This window comes from Stomoxys calcitrans, chromosome 5 (assembly GCF_963082655.1).
Source record: "Stomoxys calcitrans chromosome 5, idStoCalc2.1, whole genome shotgun sequence".
Classification (NCBI taxonomy): domain Eukaryota; kingdom Metazoa; phylum Arthropoda; class Insecta; order Diptera; family Muscidae; genus Stomoxys; species Stomoxys calcitrans.
In genome coordinates, this window is record NC_081556.1 from 79,943,853 (window position 1) to 79,969,326 (window position 25,474).

Genomic DNA, 25,474 nt, shown 5'->3' on the forward strand with positions numbered 1-25,474 from the left:
GCAATAATAAAAACGCTTCAATCGGTCGATACTATCGATTTGATTTCTTGAGCACCTGGAGGTCGTATTTTTTTAAGCGATTTAACTAAAATTCTACATGGCTTGCACATTCCGTGTGATGTAGCTTGCATATAAACCGATTATTCAATTATACTCCTTGAGAATCTGGAGGGCGCAATTCTTTTCCGATTTCTTCTTAATTTGGAACGTCTGAAGCAACTGCAGATGTCAATTTTTATCCAAACTGTGCATGCAGATTAGTGGTCTAAAGTATGTTTACATAAGTTAATAACAAGAGCGTGGCAAGTTCGGCCGGACCGAGTCTTATATACCCTCCACCATGGATCGCATTTGTAAAGTTCTTTGCGTGGTATCTATTTTTAGGCAAACAAAGAATAATGGATAAGAATTGTTATGCTATTACAACTATATCAAGTTATAGTCCGATTCGGACCATAAATGAATTGAATATTGAAGACCATAGTAGAAGTCATTGGGTAAAATTTCAGTCCATTCGGATAAGAAATGCGCCTAGTTGGGGCTTAAGAAGTTCATGAAGAAGAATGTTGTAGATCGTGGGAGAAGCCGTTGTACAAAATTTCAGGCAAATCCAATAAGAATTGCACACTCTATAGGCTAGTTGTTAAGATCCCAGATCGGTTAATATGGCAGCTATATCAGTTTATGTACCGCTTTGAACCATACTAAGTACACAGATAGGAAAATATGTTGCAAAATCATGCGCCATTGTCACACATGGGCGTTGTTGGAAATATTGTCAACAAGCGTGAATGATTTTGTGAACACGCGTTGTTGATTCATGCAATGACCGTTGTGGGCATCATCCCTTTAAATCACTCTTAAAACCTTGCATGTGTATACCCGGCCGTGATGCAATGTGGTAAGGCGTGTTTGTAAACACACAATGAGATTGATGGACTACAGGTTCGATACTCATCGGCACAAAAATTCTTTTTGTAATCTTTAAATAAGCTGTGCACTAGAGGTTGTCAGAATGTGAACGTCTGTGGACATTTTGTTCAACATAACTGTTGTTGGTTTATAAATATTTGTTGTTGATCCAATAACATCTGTGTGTGGATTCACATTTATGAACGAATGTGGCCACTTTGTCAACGCCGTGCTAATTTTTTCTATGGGTGTATAGTTTTTGGAAGTCTTAACAAGAAGAAAGGATGAGAATTGCGCCTTTTAAGGGCTCAAGAATTCAAGACCCCAGATCGGTTGATATGGCAGCTATATCAGGTTATGCGGAGGCCACCGTAGCGCAGAGGTTAGCATGTCAGCCTATGACGCTGAGTGCCCGGTTCGAATCCTGGCGAGACCATCAGAAAAAAAAATCAGCGGTGGTTTTTCCCTCCTAATGCTGGCAACATTTGTGAGGTACTATGCCATGTAAAACTTCTCTCCAAAGAGGTGTCGCACTGCGGCACGCCGTTCGAACTCGGCTATAAAAAAAAGGAGGCCCCTTATCATTGAGCACAAAACTTGAATCGGACTGCACTCATTGATACGTGAGAAGTTTGCCCCTGTTCCTTAGTGAAATGTTCATGGGCAAAATTTGCAAAAATATCAGGTTATGCAACAATTTGAACCATTTTTAGCACAGTTGTTAAATGTCATAACAAAACACTTCATGCACAATTTCAGCCAAATCGAATAAGACTTGCGCCCTCTAGAGGCTCAAGAAGTTAAGCCCCCAGATAGATTTATATGGCAGTTATATCAAAACATGAACCGATATGGGCCATTTACAGTCCCAAGCGACCTACACTGATAAGAAGTATTTGTGCAAAATTTCAAGGGACTAGCTTTACTCCTTCGAAAGTTAGTGTGCTTTCGACAGGCTGACGGACGGAGAAACATGGCTAGATCGACTTAAAATGTCATAACGATCAAGAATATATATACTTTATGTGGTCTCAGACGAATATTTCGAGGTGTTACAAATGAAATGGCGAAATTTTTATACCCCCATCTTGTGATGCAGGGTATAAAAAGTAGCCCGGAGAACTTGCCGAAGATTATTTATGGTGTGTATAATTAATAGCAAACCTAGGCCGAACTTATAGCGTTGTTATTTATTTAATGTCATCCCACTGTGTAACAATACATGATTGTTATAGCATTATTTGCAAAAAAATAATAAATAAAAACTCATGTTTGTAGTAGCTCGTATGTCTAATTACGAGATCGGCTTATATCCGTAAAATAAATACGAGTCAAGTTTCCAAGGACAAAGTGCATGCTATAACGGTTTTCATACCCATCGCCATGGGTTGAGGGTATATTCATTTCTTCATTCCGACACAATATACTTAACTTTAAAAATTCAAGCCATTTTTAAAGGAAAAAGTTTCTTTGGCAAAAAGGGTTTTTACTTGGTATTTTTTTTTATACCCAACACCAAAGGATGGGGTTATAATAATCTAGTCATTCCGTTTGCAACACCTTGAAATATTGATCTAGGAAGTATATATATATTATTGATCGTCTCGACATTCTAAGTCGATCTTATTTTATCGTAGTTAAATACATTCTCAACTTTGCGTTTTGTTATTAAAGTCCAAAATCTTTGAACGAACGTGAAAATGGTGTTGAGGGTTAACAAATAGGAACGTCTTTTTTTCAACAGTAAGGCGCCGATTTCAATTATTAAATTAAAAAAAATTGAAATTGAGAGTAAACTGTGAAGTGAAATGAGAATCAGTGAGAGCATCCTTATTTTGAAGATTCGCTTCATTGGCTCGTAATCATTATCAAAATTCTTAAATCAAGGAAATAACTTTTTTATGTGTGTGCGCCTGTCATTTGTTATCACTCTACAGTCTTCAATGGAGATAATGAGCTGAAATTATGCACAGATCGCTATTTTATCAACACACAGGTTAAGTTCTTGAACGGGCCAGATATGATCATATTTGGGTATAAAGGTCGATTTGTTATTTAAGTTGTTAGCCCTTGGAAGGTGTATATGCTTCTCATTGAAATTCGGAACAGCGAATAGTAGTAGCGAATAATAGCCCCTCGACTCCCAAATTAGAAATGATACATATCGGAACATATTAAAATATAGTTGGGGTAAAGATCCATGTAGCGATTTAGGATCATAGGCCCATAAAATAAGCATTTATTACCCGACTGTGCTGAACAGTGGGTTCTTTTTGACTCTTTAACATCCGTAACTAATATAGTCCAGATCGCATATTATTAGGATATAGCTGCCATAAAGACCGATATCAATATTAGTATCTTAAGTCCATAAAAAGTGCCGATTTCGCTGACATATGCATTAGTTTGTCGCAGTATATCTCTCGACATCTGTGAAAAATATGGTCGACAATGGATCACATTTTTCATTCATTCATGTAAAAATTCATGCGTTCGGACACTTGTATGATGATATAGTAGATAGCTTATTATTATATAGGATTGGAAATTGCCCAAGGTGTTGGGTATCCAACGCTCGGTCCGAACGCACTGAATCCGTTTTGATTTCTTTATGTTATATAAAGATGACTTGCTAATAACTGCGTTTTATTCCTTTCAATTAAACCAATAATTGGAAATGATAAAGCAAGTTATAACACTAATAATAGCAATATTTTCTTAATTTAATTAGCCTTTAACCCAATAGCAATTGAACGTTGCAGTTAATAGATATGAGTTAATGTGTTTTTGATAACTTTGCTAATTGTTTGTATTGACAACTAAAACTTTAGTCATAGCTTGTTGCGCAACCAGGGTATCTACCAAAAATCGTAATACAGATGCAATAACATACAATACAATATAAACTAATTTTAAATTGCTCATCATTTCATATAAGAATCAAAACTATAACCAGGTTACGTTGATATCAAAATAGCATACGTGCATTTGTGTCAATTGCTCTAGTCACTTTCTATTGCCCTATACGTTGTGTTCTGCTGGTTGGTTATAAAAAATGGTCAGTTTACAGCAAAATAACACGCGGAAACAAAGTGTGAAGACTATGTTATTCTATAGGTATAAAAATTAGAAATTGACACCACTATTTTTGTCATAGATTCAGTTAAAGTTTATTTAGACAGTATACAAATTCAAAGAATTTTGACCTGATGAGTTTCAAAACTAATTTACAATCTAACCAAAGAACTTAATGGCATCTGAAAGGAATCGTCAGTAAAATCGGGTGCACCATTAAACTCCTCTCGAAAGAAAAAAATATTTTTTGAGAAAATTTAATTTTGAAAATCTACAGGGTAGCTGACAAGAAGTGTTACCAAGTTAACACTGGCATATCACTAGAAATCGCAGCTACATGATATTTGTTTAATTGACAGCTCATTATGTTGTTAACATGCCATCAAATGCATTTGGAGTTTATGTAAAAAGAAAGTTATTCGTGGTGGATTTCGGGCGTAGTAGCATGATTACGAGAGAGCGGATATATATGCACTTTTTGTTTATGGACCGATTTTGGGCGGCCACTCATTGTCTTGCCCCAAAAATTTATCTCAGATTCGTGTTATACTATAAAATACCTTGGGTGGTGTTATGGGGGTGGGGTGGCCCCATAGATACTTTTCCCGAATATTTATATCAGATTCGTGCTTTACTCCCAAAGACCTTTCATTTGAGACCCATGTTGCTAAGATCGTAAATTTGTCCTCTTGGGGGGTGTTTTGGGGAGGGGCGACCCCACAAACACTGGGTCCCACATTTAATACCAGATTCGTATTCTTCTCTCAAGTACCTTTTATTTGAGCCTCATATTGCCAGTAAATAAGTCCTGTTTGGGAGGTGTTTTGGGGAAGGGATGGACCCCCTGAAACTTGGTCCCACATTTGATATCAGATTCGTATTTTACTCGCAAATACCTTTCATTTAAGTCCCATATTGCCATGGTGGGTAAATATGTCCGACTTGGGGGGTTTTGAGGGTTGGGATGGTCCCCCAAACACTTGGTCCGACAATTGAATATCAAATAAAAATTCTAATTTTCTTATCATAAATACCTTTCAATAGAGTCCCATACTATCGTGATATATTTGGTAGGTTTTTGATGTGGGGTGGCCCCCTTAGGTACCCCATCCGAAATTTGGACACCAAATTTTTGCTTTTAGGTTACTATAGGAGAACACACAAAATTTCGCTAAAATAGCACCACCCATCTTCGAAATACGGCATTTTTGAAAATTAGGGTAAGGGGCAGGGTCCGCCCTCCCTTTGGATACAAAAAATGAAGTACCCTATTTTCACCACGGGTCCATAGCGCACCATCAGTGAAAATTTCAAGAAAATCGATTCAGCCGTTTGTAACGGAACATACATATAAACAAACAAACGCAAATTCATTTATATATATACATATAAGAAGATATCAATATTTTGAATTGTAGCCCCTTTAGAGTCTTTAAACCGCAAACCACATGTGTATGTTCTTATATATTTAACACAAAAATAGCTGACTATCATCTATCTGTCTATTTTTTTATGAATAAAATTTTTTTTTTAGCATTTGTGAGTGCGTCACATACGATTTAATCGATCATTGTAATACAGAATTGAATATTTTATGACACATGTAAATATTTACATTTCACAGCTCGCTACCAAAAGACATGAACATTTCACGTGCAGTTGTTTTGATTTTGTTTTATGATTTTCTTTCCTGTTATTTTTTTTTTCATTTTGAAATTGTTTTTTGGGCCAAAAGAGCAAAAAAGTCTGAAATGAAATTGTGTCGCATGGGAACAAGCATTTAAAAGCTTACAAATGTGTGCATAAAAATGACAATTGCATTAATGAATGTCGGGCAACAATATAAGGTGATAAATAAATTTACCTTTGCTACATTTAAATATTACTTCACGTTATAGCGGATCGAGAGTGAACTAAGAAAAAATTCGGAAAAAGCGGCGTTTAAAGAAGGAAAAGCGTGCTAAGTTCGGCCGGGCTGAATCTTATATACCCTCCACCATGCATTGCATTTGTCGAGTTCTTTTCGTGGCATCTCGTCTTAGGCAAAAAAAGGTTAAACGAAAAGATTTGCTCTGCTATTAGAGCGATATCAAGATATGGTCAGGTTCGGACCACAATTAAATTATATGTTGGAATTCTGTGTAAAATGTCAGCCAATTCGAATAGAAATTGCGCCCTTTGGGGGCTAAAGATGTAAAATAGAGAAATCGATTTATATGGGAGCTGTATCAGGCTATAGACCGATTCAGACCATAATAAATAGGTACGTTGATGGTCATGAGAGGATGCGTCGTACAAAATTTCAGGCAAATCGGATAATAATTGCGACCTTTAGAGGCTCAAGAAGTTAAGATCGCAGATCGGTTGATATGGCCGCTATATCAGGTTATGAACCGATTTGAACCTTATTTGGCACAGTTGTTGGAAGTGATAACGAAACACGTCGTGCAAAATTTCATTCCAATCGGGTAAGAATTGCGCCCTCTAGTGGCTCAAGAAGTCAAGATTCCAGATCGGTTTATATGGCAGCTATATCAGGTTATCGACCGATTTGAACCTAATTTAGCAGAGTTGTTGGAAGTCATAGCGAGACACGTCGTGCAATATGGCAATCCATACTTGGCACAGTAGTAAGAAGTCAAAACAAAACACCTCATGCAAAATTTTTGTCAAATCAGATTGTAATTACGACCTATAGAGGCTCAAAAAGTCAAGTCTCGAGATCGGTTTATATATGAGCTATATCAAAACATGGATCGATATGGCCCATTTATAATTCCAACCGACCTACACTAATAGAAAGTAAATATTTGTGCCTAGCTTTACCCTTTCGAAAGTAAGCGTGCATTTGTTGGATCCTTGTGCATTTGTTTCACTAGAATACATTCCCTCCCCCTTACCCCAATGTCACCTTTTTGTTCCCCAAAAACAAGAAATTGTATAAAATTTTGGGTTCAAATCTAACAAACAAATTTATTCCTTGATGCCTTGGGGGCCTCCCATCCCCCAGCTGGACATGTTTAGCAATTGGGATATGGATATAAAATGAAAGGTATTTAAAAGTAGGGTAAGAATCTGATATAGAAATGTATTCCTTAGTGTCTGAGGGGCCTCACCATCCCCAATATTTACCAATTGGTACAATATGGATATCAAATGAAAGGTATTTAAAAGTAGAGTTAGAAACTGATATAAAAATTTATTCCTTAGTGTCTCAGGCGCCTCCCCACCTCCCAAAACCCCCTATTGGATATATATTACCGATTGGGACAATATGGGTATTAAATGAAAGGTATTTGGAAGTTGAGTTCACATCTGTTATAAGAATTTGGTCCAAGTTGTCTACGAGGCCTCTCCAACCTTAAAACCCCACAAAATGGGCATTAATGTCCAACGTCACAAAATGGGTGTCATATGAAAGTTATTTGGGGGTTGACTACAAGTCTGGTATACACATTTGACAAACTCTGGGACCGGCCCACCAACTAAATATCCTTCAATAGAACGTTTAGTTCGATCGGGATAGTATGGAAATTAAAAGCAAGGTCTTTGGTAGTAGAGTATGAATCTAATGTTGATATAAGGATGCAAGTATCTGGGTCACGCCCTGCCGTTCAGCAGGACAAGAAGATCGCGATAGAACTCAAATAAATGGTCTTTTGGGTCTTAGCGTCGGGGAGACCGACCCTCTCCTCCAAATATAAACAACACTAAACGGTCCTGTAGGACGATTGAGAACATATTGTACATAACTGAAAGGACATGTCAGAAGGCAATCCCCCTCTCCCTATCCTACCCAAAACAAACAGGAATTAAAAGTAATATATGAAGACCGATCAGGATAGAATAGGGCAGCAATAAAAAGTCTTTGGCAGTAGAATACACTTTTTGCCCTCAAACTGGGATGGACACAGGAAGGACCTGAGGATCTTTCCAAATGTGATATCCCAAGTGGTAGCTTTGAAATATGATTTTGAAAGTAGTTACCCAATATAAAAAAAAAGTTAATTAGTGTGGATCTGAACGAGACCTGTAGCCCTGAATGTCTTGAATTAAAATGTTGAAAGAAAAATCCATTTCAAAAAGCCATTTTATGGTGTAGCAAAGCACACAGGGCCAGCTAGTCTCATATATAAACTGATATTCCGATTACACTTCTTCCGGCCCCGGAAGAAACAGTTCTTATCTGATTTGGCTGATGACTTATAAACTCACCTCCCGATTTTACTTTTTAAACCCCATACGGCGCAATTATAATCCGATTTGAGAGATGACTTCTACTATGACCTTCAACATCTATATCAAGTATGACCTGAATTGATAAATAGTCAAATGTAGCTCCCGAGTTCATTTCTTAAGCCTCTAGAGGGCGTAATTATTTGTCCGATTTTGCTGTAATTCAAACATTTTGAACGATGATTTCTGATATGATAGGTCCTTAACCTGATGCTGGTTCTAAATAAACCGATCTTTCGATTTGACTGTTTGGCAAAAAGGAATTCTTATCCAAATATATAAAAATATTCATTTAAAATTTCATGTTAAAACCTAAAACGCAATCAATCATTGCAATTTTTAAGTAATCATACTTTTAAATTCCAGGAAGGCAAGTACCCAATTGTTGGTTTATCACATGTTTACGTAGAAAATAAATTTGCAATTGATTACCGGCAGACCATATAAATATTTATGAAACAGAAAATGCGTCGAATTGGAAATCATGCGGAAAATGTCGTCGTACTTGCAAATGGTTCAAGCAAAGTTCGAAAGAAAAGGATTTGGCTTTGCCAACTGAAAAATGCGTTCGCAAATGGTTTATTTTTAAGACGTGCGTATTAATATTTGCCGGCGAATCGGTTGATGATTAGTTGGCCCTTAATATGACACCGCAAAAAGAACAATAGAAACCAAAAGATATGGTGGTCAACATGATCATTTCATTGGATTTCACCGAACTGGACATATAAGATCAGAGAATTTATATATAGTTCCGGTTATGGTTAAAGTGTTGGGAAAAAACTTGTTGTGATGAAATATGAAACAGCTCACAACGCATACGTGCCATATCTTCATAATTAAAAAACAAATAAATGTTCCAAGAAGCGTTATACATTTGTTTATCTGGCACATTCATGAACTGTAGCATACCCCTCACAACTTTCATTGCAATTTAAGAATACTTTTTATACCCACCACCATAGGATAGGTGCTGGGTATATATATTGATTTAGGAACGCATAAAGTATATATATTCTTGTTCGTATCGACATTCTGAATCGAACTAGCCATGTCCGTCCGTTCGTCTGACGCAATCACAATAACGGTCGATAGCGTAAAGCTAACCATTTGAAGTTTTATACAGATACTTAAAATTGATGTAGTTCGTTGGGGATTGAAAATGGGCCAGATCAGTACAGATTTGGATATAGCTCCCATGTAAACCGATCTTCCGATTTGACTTCTTGAGCTCCTGGAAGCCTGTCCGATTTGGCTGTAATTTTGCACGTAGTGTTCTGTTATGACTTCCAACAGCTGTGACAAGTACGGTTTAAATCGGTATATAACATGATATAGCTCCCATATTAACCGATCTCCCTATGTGACTTCTTGAGCCCCAGTAAGCCCCAATTTTTGTCCGATTTGGCTGAAATTTTGCACGCAGTGTTCTGTTATGACTTCCAACAACTGTGCCAAGTACGCTCATAATCTGTTTATAACCTGATTTAGCTCCCATATAAACCGATCTCAGGATTTGACTTCTTGGGCCATTACAAGCCGCAATTTTTATCCGATTTGGCTGAAATTTAGCATGTAGTGATTTGTTACTACTTTCAACAACTGTGGCAAGACGGTCTTCAACCTGATATGGCTCCCATATAAACCGATCTCACGATTTGACTTCTTGAGTCCTTACAAGCTGCAAATTTTGTTCGGTTTGGCTGAAATTTTCCATGCTGTGTTCTATTACAACTTTCAACAACTGTGCCAAATAAGGTCCAAATCAGTCTAAAACTTGATATAACTGCCATATAAACCGATCTCCCGATGTGACATCTTTTGCCCCTGAAAGCCGCAATTTTCGTCTGATTTGGCTAAAATGTTGCATGTAGTTTTCTTTTACGACTTTTAACAACTTTGCCAAGTACGGTTGAAATCTGTCTATAACCTGGTATAGCTCCCATATAAACCGATCTCTCGATTATCCCTGTTCGGTTCCTAGCAGCATTCGTTTTTGTCTGGTTTGGCAGAAATTTGGTACGTAGAGTAAAATTATGCCTTTCAAGTACTTTTATTTGGTGTAAATTTTACGCAAATACCATGTTGGTGGGTTTCAAAGCCGGCCGAACCTGGCACATTTTTACTTCTTATTATTCAATTTAACGTTTGTATTGTGCTCTGCAATCTCGAATATTTGACGAAATATAACCTTCAGTGAAAGCACTCTAAAAAAAGTTTGGCCAAAGTTTGCGCTCGTCCTTGAAGATACGTTATACCAATAATCCATAAAAATGTTAAGAACGTGAAGAAAATTGTTATGGCACATCATTAAATCGCTATTACACAGAAAAAAATAACTCTAAGAAAAAACCAACTACCAGGTGTGTATGTGAAACTTTAAATTCTCAACGAATTTTAGCATTGAATCGAAGACATTATTTGTTGAGGTACGTAAGCAAGTCTCCACAAGAGACTTGACAGACAAAATTATTGAAATTTTGTTGACTTTCAACACATTCTTTAGTTGAGGTAGTCGTTAAAATAGGCGTACTATCATGTAAAGCACAAAACTCCCATGCCGTTAATGACTTGCAAACCGAGGTTCGAGTCCCCCGGTCAGCCAAAAAAAAATTTTTTTTTTTGATTAAATTTATTTTAGAAAATTCTTCATAAAAAATATAAATTTCGTATTTAGAAAAAAAATTTAGAGGTGTTTTTAACTTTTTTTTTTAATTTAGTTAATTGAGACACTTATTACTGTGCAGCAGTACTTTTTGATTTATTTCATCATTAAGAAGATGATGTCGATAGGCTACAGGATGCGTGCAAGCCTACCAAATATGAGATCATGAGTTCTCAATACTCTGCGCCACCAAAATCATTAAAATTTGTTTTTAAGGGTAATGTAGAGAGTGACAGAGGAAACCCGAGAGCAGCAGTACAACGAATGAGACAAAGCAGCGCAAGCCGAACAAAGAAAACAAAAACACCACCACCCGAAGCAAAGCACATGCGTTAGCTGGTTAGATGGTTTTTTGCCTTGCTTATGGATATATTGTTGTTGTTGTTATATGTTGGCTTGCAAAAAGTGCCTTTCAACAACAAATTTGTACTTTTGTCGTTGAGATTCAAAATAAATTGTTGCAGGAAAATTAACAACTTTCTTTTTTAGATCTATGTTTTTTCGATCTTTTGTCGGTGTGTGTCTATTTTAGAGCTGTCACTTGATATGCTCTGCTTGTCATTTCATAATAAAACTTCCTAGAAAAAGACTTACGACTATAAATGCTGCAAAAAGTTCTCAATAATTCATAAAAAAGACTACATATAAATTATTGAGAACTTTTTGCAGCATTTATAATCGTAAGTCTTTTTCTAGCTAGTTTTATTATGCCAGTAGTTTGCCATTTCACAACAAATAGACCTATTAATAATGAATAGATTTATTGGTGATGTACGGCCCAAATCATCGAAAATTAAACCCTTTAGCTGAAATTTATTAGAGCCAGCCAACCCTTATCTTATATATAAAAATCAATTTGTGTTTGCAGGTTTCTTTGTTTGTTTGTGTGTTCCTTATAGACTCAGAAACGGCTGAGCCGATTTGAAATTTTCTTGAAATTTTCACATATGGTGCATAATGATACCGTGGTGAAAATAGGGTACTACATTTTTTGATATTTGAAGGGAGATCGGACCCTCCCCCTTACCCAAATTTTCAGAAACGCCAGATGTCGGAGATGGGTAGTGCGATTAAAGCGAAATTTTGTGTGCTCTCATATAGTACCCTAAAAATAAAAATTTCGTATCCAAATTTCGGATGGGGTACGCCCCACCCTAAAACCTACCAAACATATATTTAGACCAATCACGACAATATGGAACTCAAATGAAAGGTATTTAGGATAAGAAAACGTATCTGATATCCAATTGTTGGACCAAGTGTTAGGGGGACCACCCCAAGCCCCAAAACACCCCTAAATCGGACATATTTACCTACCTTGGCAAAATGGGACTCGAACGAAAGGTATTTGCGAGTAGAATACGAATCTGATACCAAATGTGGGACCACGTTTCTGAGGGTCCACCTCTTCCCCAAAACGTATTTAGTGACCATGGGAATATGGGGCTTAAATAAAAGGTATTTGAATGTAGAATTAGAATCTGATATCCAAATATGGGACCAAATGTATGGGGAGCCGCCTCTCACCAAAAACATCCCCCAAAGGGAAAAATTTACGACCATAGCCATATGGGGCTCAAATGAAAGGTCATTGGGAGTGAAGCACGAATTTGATATAAATATTCGGGAAAAGTGTCTATGGGGCCACCCCCACAATACCACCCAAATAGTAAGTATTTTCTGACTATTGCAATATGAGGCTTAAACAAGAGGGGTTTTAAAGTGGAACACGAATCCGATATATATTTTCAAGGCCAACTCACTGAGTGGCCGCCCATCCCCCAAAACACCCCCCAAGCCGGTCATGTTTGCCGACTATGGAAATATGGGGCTCAAATTAAAGGTATTTGGGAGTAGACCACGTATCTGATATCAACATTAGGGACCAACTATCTAGGGGACGTTCCACCACCATAACAACCCCCAAATAGGACGTATTTGCCCACCAAGACAATTTGGGTCTTAAAGAGAGTGGAACTAAATATTTATAATTTTTAGGGCCAATACCCCAAACCGGACATATTTGCTGACTTTTGCAATAAGGAGTTTAAATGAAATTAGAAAAGGAATTTTATATCTAATTTTGAGGGCAATATAGGTTAAAATAAATGATATATAGATATATGAGAATAGAGCACGTTGCTGATATATTTTCCGGGATTTGTATTTGGGGGACCACCCCAATCCCCAAAAACACCCCTAAATCGGGCATATTTACCGACCATGTCAATGTGAAGCTTAAATGAAAGGAATTGGGAGGTAGAGCAAGAATTGATACCCATTTTCGGGACCAATTTTCTGGGGATCTACCCCTTTCCCAAAATACCCCACAAACAGCAATTTTTTACTGACCATCGCAATATGGTGCTCAAATAAAGGTATTTGGGAGAAGAATACGAATTTAATATCCAAAAATAGGACCATAAATTTAGGGGTGATGCCCAAAACACCCCCCAAAGGGAAAAAAAATTGTCGACCATGCCAATATGTGGCTCAAATGAAAGTTATTTGAGATTAGAAAACGAATTTTATAATCAATTTTGGCGTCATGTGTTTGGGGGACGCCTCATCGTGTAAACTCCCCTTAAACCAATGGCAATATGGGGTTTAAATAAATAGCATTTGAGAGAAGAGCACGAGGCTGATATTTTTCAGGGCCAAGTATCTGGGGGATCACCTCTCCCCCGAAAACACCACTAAATCAGACATCCTGAGAATATCGGGCTGAAATGAAGTATTTTAAAAATGGAGTACACCTTACATCCAAAATTAAATTCGTGGACCAATAAAGATCATATGGAATTCAGATAAAGGCACTTATATTGTTAAACTGTTAGTCAAGCGATATACCATTTTCGTAGCATGATATTTCATTAAAAGCTCTTTAATTGTCGAAAAAAAATATACCAAGGAAACTTCCATATAAAGTAAAAGAAGGCGCAGCGGAGCGGGCCCGGGTCAGCTAGTCTGTATAATAAAGTTAAATTCTTGGCCATATGATTTAATTATACGTGGTTTATTTCTTGTAATAAAACAACACGTCTTAAAACACCCTGTTGCATACATACGGCCCTATTCTCAAAACTTAGTAAGGGCTTAAAATAGGGTCATTGTTAGTTTGACAGAAATCTGTCAAATTTCAAATCTACATTAATTTTTGTGAACACATGATCGTTGTTATGGTTTCTGATTGAAAATAGAAAAATAAATGCCTTTGAGAAAAACTTTAATGCATCGTTTCTATTGAACAGATCTGTAAAGTTAGAGAGTATATACATATATCCTACTTATGTGTGTTTTAAGCATTTCATTTCATCTCAATTAAATTCTTGTTTGTCTAAACAAAGGTGTTAACAACAAATTAATAGTTTTATATACAGGATTTGATTTCTCTTTGGTTAGTAAATATGAAACGATGACTATTGAAGATGGAAAGTGGAAGCATAAACGCTTCTATTAAAATAGTTTCGACGATGGCGGCTTTATTGACTATAATTATATGATTAAAGCAAAAGCATCAGAATAAATTCCCTGGGTTGTTGATATTCATAACACACGCTTTGTGGGCATAAAGAATGTTCGTATAAATCTTGTGACGCCAAAATGTTAAAATATTTTGCCATGCGTCTGACAGTGGAGTCCAATTCACGCAAGACAAGCAGATCGCCTGCTAGACAGGCGGACTTATTTGGAATTCTTCACACACAGCCAATCAATATGATTATGTATAAATATTTATAGAAGAGTTTCCTCAGCAAATGTGCAAACAATTGATTTTTTTTATTTTGACTTTTTTCTGGTTTTATTTTTGGAGGTGTGGTCTAGTGCGGAGACCATAATTGCTGTTGGCTTCTTTTTAAATCTTATTGCTATTTCATTGCGTCTAAAGCGTTTTGCTTATTTTTGTGGTGAGCAGAATTTATGGCAATTAAAATGCGGACTCCATACGAAAACATGCAAATCTTGCATTTTGCATTCAATGCCGCAAGCTATGGACTACACTAGGTGAATAAACAGAAAAGTTTTTAGTTTCGCATAAAGAAAGAACGAAACCAAAAATTGTAAACAGCAATAAAGAACGCGCAATGTGCATTTCCAAGTTGGGCCAATGTGGGTTGGATTGTCTGTTTCTGGTTTCAGAGTTAAAAAGAAATGCGTCATTCTGTTTATACTAGGACCAAAGGAACATAATCATAATAATATCTGCAAAACATTTAAGTGTATTTATATTTTTATACCCACCACCATAGGATGGGGGTATACTAATTTAGTCATTCCTTTTGTTACACCTCGAAATGTTGATCTGGGATCCCATAAAGTATATATATTCTGGATCGTCTTGACATTGTGATTCTATCTACCTATGTACGTCCGTCCGACCGCCTGTCGAAATCATGATAGCGGTCGAACACTTGGCGCTTGAAATTTTGCACAGACACTTAGTATTGATGTAGGTCGTTGAGGATTGCAAATGGGCCATATCGATTCAGACTTAGATATAGTTCCTATATAAACCGATCTCCCAATTTGACTTCTTGAGCCCTGGAATCCGCAATTTTTTTTGTGTTCTGTTATGACTTCCAACATCTTTTCCGAGTACCGTTCAAATCGGTCAAGAACCTGATATAGCTCCCATATAAACCGATCTTCCCGATCCATGGAAGCCTCAATTTTAATCCGATTTGGCTGAAATTTCGAACATAGTGTTCTGCTATGATCCCTGATTTGTGTTAGGGATCTTGGGTTAATGCAATTAATTGGATTCATTGGGATCAATTACCTTACAGCGCTTTGTTTTCCTACTTGCATTCAAGTATTAATAACAAGTGAGACCAACTTTAATGAAAAGTTATCCGAAACCTAAAACAAATTTGAGTGGCAATATAAGAAATAACCCTATAGGTGATCAATGATTACACAGCGGGAAACCAACCAAGCCGCCAAATGCGGCAGGAATATTAGTGGTGTTTTATTTACCCATTAACCGGATTTTCTAACTTAGTTTGTATGGAGAAAAATGCTATCAACGATTAGCTAAGCGACTAATCTTATCGCCGTTTATCAAAACATATGGTGCCATCATTCAATTTGAATGACAAAACTAAAAGAGGAAGAAAAGTTCTGGAACACCGAGGAACATTTATTTAAAATGACTTATTTTGTTTGTTTTGTTGATATTTGATTATTTCGGATGTGTGTCAGTGCTGCCAACGTTAAAGTACAAAGCATTTAGCGGAAAGAGCGCTACATGCTTTTGTGCTTCCACTTCCACATTAACTTCTTTAAAACATGTTTTGGAACGTATTCCGTTTGAACTTCAAATATGGAGAAAGAGAGGTGAGTAGTTGATGCGTTTGCTTCTGTTGTGCAGAATCGATTAGCAATCTCTGTCAGTGAGTATTTACTTTCAAGAGATTCAATGAGATTAAGTGTCAGTTGCATAAGAAATTCTTTTATTTGGGAATAAGAAAACTAGTTTTGGAAGTCTCATCCCATTATAAAAAGAAGTAATTAGAAAAGCAGCTTTGCAACACGTTTCTTCAAAAATGCTTAGTTCTTTTATGCGTTGTCTTCGTGGTAAATTTTTTACAGGGATGTGATTCAATGAACTCGAAAAGACAATAAGCTTTATTAACAATCCACAACACATTGAACAGACGAGACAATGTGTTGAGGACATATGGAACGGACTACTGTAAGTTGGATTAAACCAGCTTTACGAAATGAACGAGTTTAAGACCCAAGCTTTTTTTTCCACGTCCGGAAATAGGAATGTCTAATTAAAACAGTGGCAGTGGAACGTATGCCACCCATGTTACATGGGACAACACGAATGCAAAATACTAAAGTAAACAAATGAAAAAAAAAAACTTTATTCTAATAATAATAACAAATCCTGTGGAAAAATAGACCTACATTCATAAAATCTCATATCGGCTCGAAAGTACATATCTGTATATGGGAGATATAGCTTAATCCGGATCTATTTTGATGAAATTTTGACCACGTGCACAGAAAAAAATATCACAAAAATTTTTTCAATTAAAATTTCAATGAAAATAAAAATAATATAAACATTAATTGAATCAATGATTTTTTTATTGAATATGTAGCTTTATTTTTCAACTACGATCGTGATTGAGTTTCATTTTCAATTAAAAAATAAATTGGATCAATAATTTTTTAAATTGAATCCGGATTATTTTAATTACGATTGTGATTGAAGTTGTTGTCATTTTCAATTAAAAAATTAATTGATTCCACCATTTTTAAATTGAATCTTAGTTTAATATATGTAACTGTGATTGAAAATTGTATCTTTTTCAATTGAACAATAACGTCCTAAACCACTAACGTTTTTCTCCTTGTCTCTCGATTTGTTCGTCAATTCATTGAAATCAGATGATTTTATAAAGGGAAAACAGCTGTTTTCATTGAGTTAGTAAACGAATCGAGTTATCAAAAGAAAAATAAGTTTAAGTGGTTTTGGCAGTATGTTCTTTCAATCATTATTTAATTGAATTGGAAACTTTTTTAGACTCAACTACACTGTTACGACTGTGCGTGTTTTAAAGAGGCTAGCTGCTCGAAATTTTGATACTCGTAATTACTTTCTATATATAGAAGATAAAACTCCCAAAAAAACAGTCTTTCGACTACCTTTTTAAATTTCTAGACGCAGTTCTAATCTTATTTATGATAAAACTAGTAAGGACGGACCAAAGCCGGGCGGAGTCGGACGAATCAGGTTAATTGGAAATTGGGTATGCAGTTTAATCGTCGAATTTAAAATTAGCTTAAATTAAATTTTTTTAAAAGATCGATTGATAAATGGGTTAGCGTAGGCCTTAAAAGAGAAAATCAGGAAATGCATACAGCGGTCAAAAAAAGTATTCATCATTCAATGTTTTTTTTTTAATAAGTCTACAAAAGACAATTGGAATAAAAACATATTAAACTAATGATGCAGTAGTGTTTGTGTGATATATATGTACACAATTTCATTGTTTTTAAAGAAAAAAATAGTATTTATGGAACAAAAAGGGCCATTTTACAGCTGAACACAAAAAATTAAACAAAAAAAGTATTCATCATTGCAAAAAAACAAAAAAATAAATAACATAATTTAAAAAAATTAATACTTTGTTATTCGACCACCGCGTCTTATAACTTCTTTTAAACGGTTTGACATCGATTGGACTAATTTAGCGGTTATATTTTGGTCTATATTAGTCCATTCCTCCATTATCACCTGTTGCATTTGACTCTTGCTCGAAAAATTGCGCGTTCTCAATTTGCGTTCGAGATGTTCCCAAAGATGTTCAATTGGGTTCAAGTCGGGACTTTGAGAAGGAGTTTTAATGACTTTGGGGCAGTTATACAGCATCCACATCTTGATATTTAAAGCAGAATGTTTGGGGTCATTATCTTGATAATATTGAAAGTTATTACCAAGCCCAAGTTTTACAGCACTATCTTTTAAATTCCTCTTTAAAATGTCAATGTAATACTTATGATCCATTACTCCATTAATAATTTCAAGATTTCCCGCTCCTGAAGCCGCCATACACCCCCAAACCATTAAACCACCTCCACCATGTTTTACAGTAGCAACTGTGTTTCGTTCTTCAAGCTCTGTATTTGGTTTTCTGTACACTATGACCTTTCCATCGCACCCAAAAAGATTAAACTTGCTCTCGTTTGCAAAAATGACTGTTTTCCAAAATGATTCGGGCTGTTTTACATACATTTTTGCGAAGTTTAGCCTTTTCACTCGGTTTATTTTATTTATAAAGGGCTTCTTACGTGCAGTTCTTCCTCTGTAACTATGCCTTTTGAGTGTATTTCGAATTGTTTGTGTAGTAACTTCCTTCCCTAAATATTCCATAGTGTTTTTACGAAGAATGGTCGCATTTGTCTTCGGAGTTTTCTGAACTTGCCGCACTAGCCAACGCACATCTCCAACTGAAAGTGCTTTTGGTCGACCAGATCTTGGTTTATTGTCAACAGTTTTCGTTTCTGTCCACTTTCTGATGATGGATTGTATAGTAGATCGTGGTCTATTTAATATTTCACTGATAGTTTTTTGAGTTAAACCATTCCTGTGGTGTTTTATTATCAAAACTTTTACCTCATCAGAAACCTCGTTTTGCTTACGACCCATTTTGACAAAAACTATATTTTCAATGAAATTAAATATTTGCTGTCAAGGGCAAAGCCTCCTTTACTAAATAAAACAGAAAAGGGGGATTCCCAAATAATATTTGAATTTGACTTTGATGATAGCACATCAATGATGAATACTTTTTTTGTTCTGTTTTTGGTGTTATTATATAAAATTGCATTTTTTGCGCTAATTAAATTTATTTTTTGAATTTATTTTAAAATATATTACGAAAAATAAACTATTGCATAAAACTGCATTATTTGTTTACTTTAAATTTTCTTCAATTACCCAAAATAAGTGAATTTATTATCAATTTTGCTAATGATGAATACTTTTTTTGGCCGCTGTATATATGGAAGCTAAATCTAAAACTGAACAAATTTATGCGAAATTCACCAGTCATCAGAAGATTTATAAGAGAAACCTTCGTGACAAATTTTACGAAGATCTGTTAACAAATTACTAAATTATTGAGTATTATTCAAAATCGGACGAAAATATATGTGGGAGCTTTATCTAAATCTGAACAGATTTCTATTAAATTCAAGAGCAATACCGTTATAAGGAAATCCTTTGTGACAATTTGCATGTGAATCGGTTAACAAATGACCAAATTATTGCAATACAAGTCCAAATCGGACGAACATATATATGGCAGCTACATCTAAATCTTAGACCCTTTATTGCTCGATTACGCTGGAATTTCAAAAATTTTGTTGTATATGAAATTCACAAATAATCTCGACGCTTATAAGATAATCCCACGTGCAAAATTTGGTGAGAATCGGTTTACAAATGACGATATAATTGCAATTTTAGTCGAAATCGGAGGAACATATATATAGGAGACATATCTAAATCTGAACCAATTTGTATGAATTTCACTAATAATGGCAAATGCTTGTGCCAAATTTGAAGACGATCGGATGAAAATTGCGAAATGTACTTTGTACACAAATTAACATGGACAGACGCACAGACAGAGAGACAGACGGTGATTCTGAGTCGATCGGTATACTTATCAATGGGTATATCTCTCTTCCTTCTGGGTGTTACAAACAAATTCACTAAGTTATAATAACCTGTACCATAGAAGTGGTGTAGCGTATAAAAATCCTTGACGTCCGTACCGAATTTGGTGCCAAGTTTGATCTTAATCGGTCTATAAACTGATATAAACCGATCTCCCGTTTTGACCTTAGAATATTAAATTTTCATCCGATTTTGGTTAAAATGGTTAAAAACGCGAATTACGTTTATACCCCCAACATCCACACCAAATACCGCCCATATGGGTTCATAAATAGATATAACCCCCATATAAACTGATCCCTGAATTTTACTTCATGAGCCCCTAGAATCCTCAATTGTCAACCAAATTGTTTTAAAAATTTGCACAGTGTGTTTTGTTACGATTTCCAATAGCCATGCCAAATAAGGTCTAAATCGGTAAATAACCTGATATCGCTCCCATATAAACCGATCTTCCAGTTAGCCTTCTACGGTCCCTAGGAGCTTAAATTTTTGACTGATTAATTTTTAGCATTGAATTGAAGCATTAATTTTTGATGTAGGTTTGTAGAGACTTGACAGACAAAATAATTGAAAATTTGTGGATTATCAACAAATTCTTAAGTTGAGTTAGTTGTTATAATAGGCGTACTACCTTGTAGCACACCAGACTCTCATGCCAATTATGATTTGCAAGCCCAGTTTCGAATCTCCTGGCCAGAGATTTTTTCTTTAAATCTATTTAAGAAAATTCGGATAAAAAAATTATTACGTATTCCAAAAAATTTTTTTAAAGTGTTTTTTACATATTTTTTTCAATTTAATTTATTTGAGACGCTTATTACTGTACACTAATGCTTAGTTAGTTATTTCATCATCAAGAAAATAATGTCGTCGTTTTTCGACAAAAGTTGTTGTTTTAAAAAAAAAAATTTAATTATTTGTTTATGCATGCATGATTCATTCAAATTAGTTAATTTATGTAAATTTGAATCCATGGTGTTGGATTCCCAAAACATATGTAGCTGTCATATAGACGTATCTGCTGATTCGGGGTATTAAGCCCATAACAGCCACACTTATTGCCCGATTTCGCTGAAATATGTTGTACTAGGGCCCCCGATATCCAAGCCCAATATGAACCTTAACGGACTATATATAGATATACCTACCATATAGACTGATCTGCCGATTCAGAGTTTATGCAAAATTTGTTGCCTAATTTTGGGATAGTGAGTTGCACTAGGACCCCGTATATCCGAATCGAATATGGTTCCTATCGGAACTTATTTATATATAGATGACATATTAAGGGTCTTAAGCCTATTAAAGCCACATTTGCTACCCGATTGGAACACAGAGTTGTACGAAGCCCCTTCATAAACATAACGAATTTGTTCAATATTAGATCATTAAAGATCATATAGCTGCCATATAGACCAATCGGCCGATTAATGGTCTTGAGTCCATTTAAGCGGTATTTTTTGCCTGATTTCAGTGAAATTCCGAACAGAGAGTTGTTCGAACCGAATAGAAGTCGAGATCGACCTTCATTTAGATATAGCTGCCATATAGACCGATTTGCCCATTTAAAGTCTTATCCCCATAAAAGTCACAATTATTGTCCGTTTTCGGTTCATGCTCATACCGAATATGAGCATTGGTCGGGCAGCATGCGTTTTTATTTGCTGTAACTATTTCTAGATCCTATGGGAAAAATACATTGAAAGGTCACTTAACAATATCTAGAAATCTACTCATGCCCTTTGCAGTTGTAATTGTAATCAAGCTGTTTATTACATAAAATCAATAAAAAAGCTGGAAGAATAAACCGGTTTTCCCCTTTGCTCTCAAATCAAATTCTTGGAATTTTAATTAAATAATAATTATAAATGTTAATTATATTGCAAACTAAAGCAATGATAAATTTTCCGCTTTCATAAACTGCCAAGGAATAACTTGCCAATTTTTTTTTTTTAATATAAGCAAATATTTTTTTTCAACATTTTATTAAATCACTTTGCATTTTTCAAATATTTTTTTTTTCATTTTTGTTTTAGTTTTAGTTTCTCACGCCAGCTATCAAAACCAACAACAATCACTGATATTTTGCACATTTCATTAAAACCAAATGCCGTTACGACAAAATATTCTTTCAACAAAAATCCATTACACTCAATTGTTTTTGTTATATTAATTGTTTCTACACAGCTGTTTTATATAAAAGCTATGGCGGGGTTTTTGTGTTACTTTATAAACAATTTGTTACTATTTGCCACAAAATGTTGTCTGCTCTGAGCAATTTTTATGCAAATCAAATGAAGAGGAGAGTTTTCTTAAACAATAATCCCAAGTCGTTCGTATTCATTCGCGTGCCAAACGTAACTGACTAATGTCAGACAGTGTGGTTGGTCTCCATGCCAAGCTACAGAGATCCCATAGACCGTGTTGTGTGAAATCCCGCTAAAATGGAATGAATAAATCTGCTGTTGTGGGGAGTGCGGGAGAAACCCGCTGACGGCTTGCATACTAACAAGACGAAAAGGAAAAGACCCAACATGGCATGAGAAAATACATCATATTGATTAGGTTAAAAAGCAAATGAACTTAAGAAGAAATTATATTTAATATAAATTTAGCCTCCAATGTAGGTATGGGTGTTATTATATTTTGACTTTACGATTTGAGAATGTATCGGTTCATATGGGAGCTATATCAGGTTATGGACCGATTCAAACCATATTTGGCACGTGTATTAAAATTCACAGAAAAAGTCACTTTGCAAAATTTCAAAAAATTGGATAAGAATTAGGCTCTCTAGGGGCGCAAGAAGTATAATCTGGAGATCGGTTTATAGGCGATATGGGCCATTTACAAACCCAACCGACCTACCCTAGTGAGAAGTATTTGAGCAAAATTTCAGGCAACTTCAAGCCTTCGAAAGTTAGCGTGTTATCCACAAACGGACGGACGGTTAGATCACCTTAAAATGTCATGGAGATCAAGAATAAATATATACCTTATGCGGTCTAAGACCAATATTTCGATGTGCTACAAACGGAGTGACGAAGTAAATAAACCCCCATCGTATGGTGGAGGGTATGAAAATATTGACCAATAACGCGAATAAAATAATACCAGCCGGTATTGGCTACTTTTTTTTTATCAGCGTGATAATTGACAACATTGCTTGGACAATGTTTTAGAATGCCAAAATCATAAATACCCAGATTTTGGATAAGCATGGGTAAATATCCAGGGTTTGCCCAATTTACCCGGTAAACACCTTTTGGGTTTTAACCCAATTACCTATCTTACGTATATTCACCGTAACGCAGAGTTAAGCATGTACTTCTATGACGCTGACGGCCTGGGTTCGAGTCCTGTTGAGAACATTAGAAAAAAATTTCAGCGGGAGTTATGCTTTAAGAATCCGAACCAACTGTGCAGAAGGGCCGAAAGGATGCTGCAAATGGAATATGACTGGGCTAGACCTAGGGGTCTCAATGTTAACTCAGAAAAAAACAAAATCAGCATGTTCGCGAGGAAGACTAAGCTGGAACAATTTAACGCACCACGTTTCCTCAGTAGAACGATTTCGATATCTGATAAGGTCAAATACTTAGTAGTGATCTTGGACTGAAAACTCAATTGGAAATGTCATATTTAGGAACGTACCGAGAAGGCTCACAGATGCTGGGCACTATGTAGACGGACCGTAGGCTCGAAATGGGGCTTGAATCCACTGGCTCTAAAGGAGCGTGATTAGATCAAAACTTACTTACGCCTCTGTAGTATGGTGGACTGCGATGGAGAAAAAGTGCAACGTTAGGATAATACAACGGGTTATGAGAACATGTTGTCTTGGCATAGGCGGAGCGATGATGACCATGCTCACTAGTGTACTAGGGCACTAGAGACTATTCTAGATATCCGACCATTGACATACAGATTAAGTGTGAGGCAGCCATTGCGGCTATGGGAGAATGTTTAGAGGATAAGAGCAGGTCATACTATCGCGGTATAATCGAGGCAACGATAGGAAACCTAGAAGAAATGGAAGAGGTTTCCGATCGGATACCTGTAACGACACTTGAGGTTGAGTTCGAGGCACTGCTGTCAGCGGCACAGTCTTGGATTGACAGAACCTTAGTTACACGGATGGATCAATGCTAGAGAACAGAGTGGGCCTGGGGGTCTACATTGAGAACCCACTGACTGAGATCTGTTTTACACTGCCTGACCATAATACGGTCCTGCATGCGGAGTTCCGGGCGATCACGGAATGCGTGAAGTGGTGTAGTGCTAACGCGAGGACGTCGAGTGTGGACATCTTTACGGACAGTAAAATTGCCATAAGGCAATAACAACCAGGACGGTAAGGTCACGAACAATCTTGCATTGTAAGAAGAAGATTAACGCCTTCTCTGAGGATGGCAAAATCCCCATCGTTTGGGTGCCGGGCCATAATGAAGTAAGGGGAAATGAAAGGGCCGACGATTTGGCGGTGAAGCCTTTCGGGTCGACGCAGTCCGCGCATGCAACATTGTGAAACAGCGAAACGGTCGGTAGGACGGCGAAAATCCTATGGGGGGTCCAGATCGTGAGAAGACGAGGCTATTATTGAAGGAAGCAAGCAGGTCTGTAAAGCTTTCGGTATCATAACAGTACACATAGGACTACGAGCTGATTTATGCAAAATCTGTGCGGCAATTGATAGAATGTGTAGAACATGCGGCGAAGATGATGAGACGGTGGAACATTTCCTATGTCATTGCCCGGCTAACAGACACCGGTACTTAAGTGGGGACCCAATACCAGAAATAAACCTACTAATGGGCGTGTTATCGAAAACAATTAGGGATTTTGGAAGCATACCGGAAGTCCTGACAAAAAAATATTTCCGTTCATTGAGTTCATCTCTAAAGAGAAACAAACACAAATTGTAAAATTTAATAATCTTCGCCCTAACAGGCAAACAATTTGAAAATGAAAAAATTCGGCAGAGCCCGACCGGGATTCGAACTTGGGTACACAGAGCAACAGCGAGAGCCGTCACCGTTGACTAGTCACCAATACAACTTCCAATAGATGCAAAAAATCATGCGCATACCATGCGAGTAGTGTAAATTGTGCAGACAAAAAATTTGGCATTACACACAAACACATGCAGTGGGAAAAGTACAGCCAATAGACAGGGTTGTCGAGTGTTTAATGTGGTATTTGAATCAATGAGGCGTTTTCACAATAAATTCGGTACAAGTACAATATACCAACGTACAAGTACAACATATCAACGTACGGCCTTCACACCTAATGTGGCTGATTAGTAATTCTAAACCAAATTACGAAACGCGTCCCATAATGGTTGGTGTGTGTTGCGATTTCTGGCTTTCCTTTTCCATTTA

The 25,474-nt window shown here is 36.3% G+C and overlaps 1 protein-coding gene across 4 annotated transcripts in view; it reads right to left on the reverse strand.

The window, feature by feature from the left end:
* The window catches only part of LOC106080694 (ubiquitin-conjugating enzyme E2 W), an 86,683-nt gene that overhangs the window by 21,195 nt on the left and 40,014 nt on the right, over positions 1-25,474 (reverse strand). The window contains exon 1 of one of the 4 annotated variants that reach the window (XM_013242160.2): positions 22,336-22,453. The exons of 1 other annotated variant lie outside the window; for it this stretch is intronic. The gene's annotated coding sequence lies outside the window, so the exon portion shown is untranslated. Of the gene's footprint in view, positions 1-22,239; positions 22,258-22,316; positions 22,454-25,474 lie in introns of those variants that run through there. 2 more of the 4 variants (XM_013242159.2, XM_059368817.1) reach the window with 2 other exon arrangements.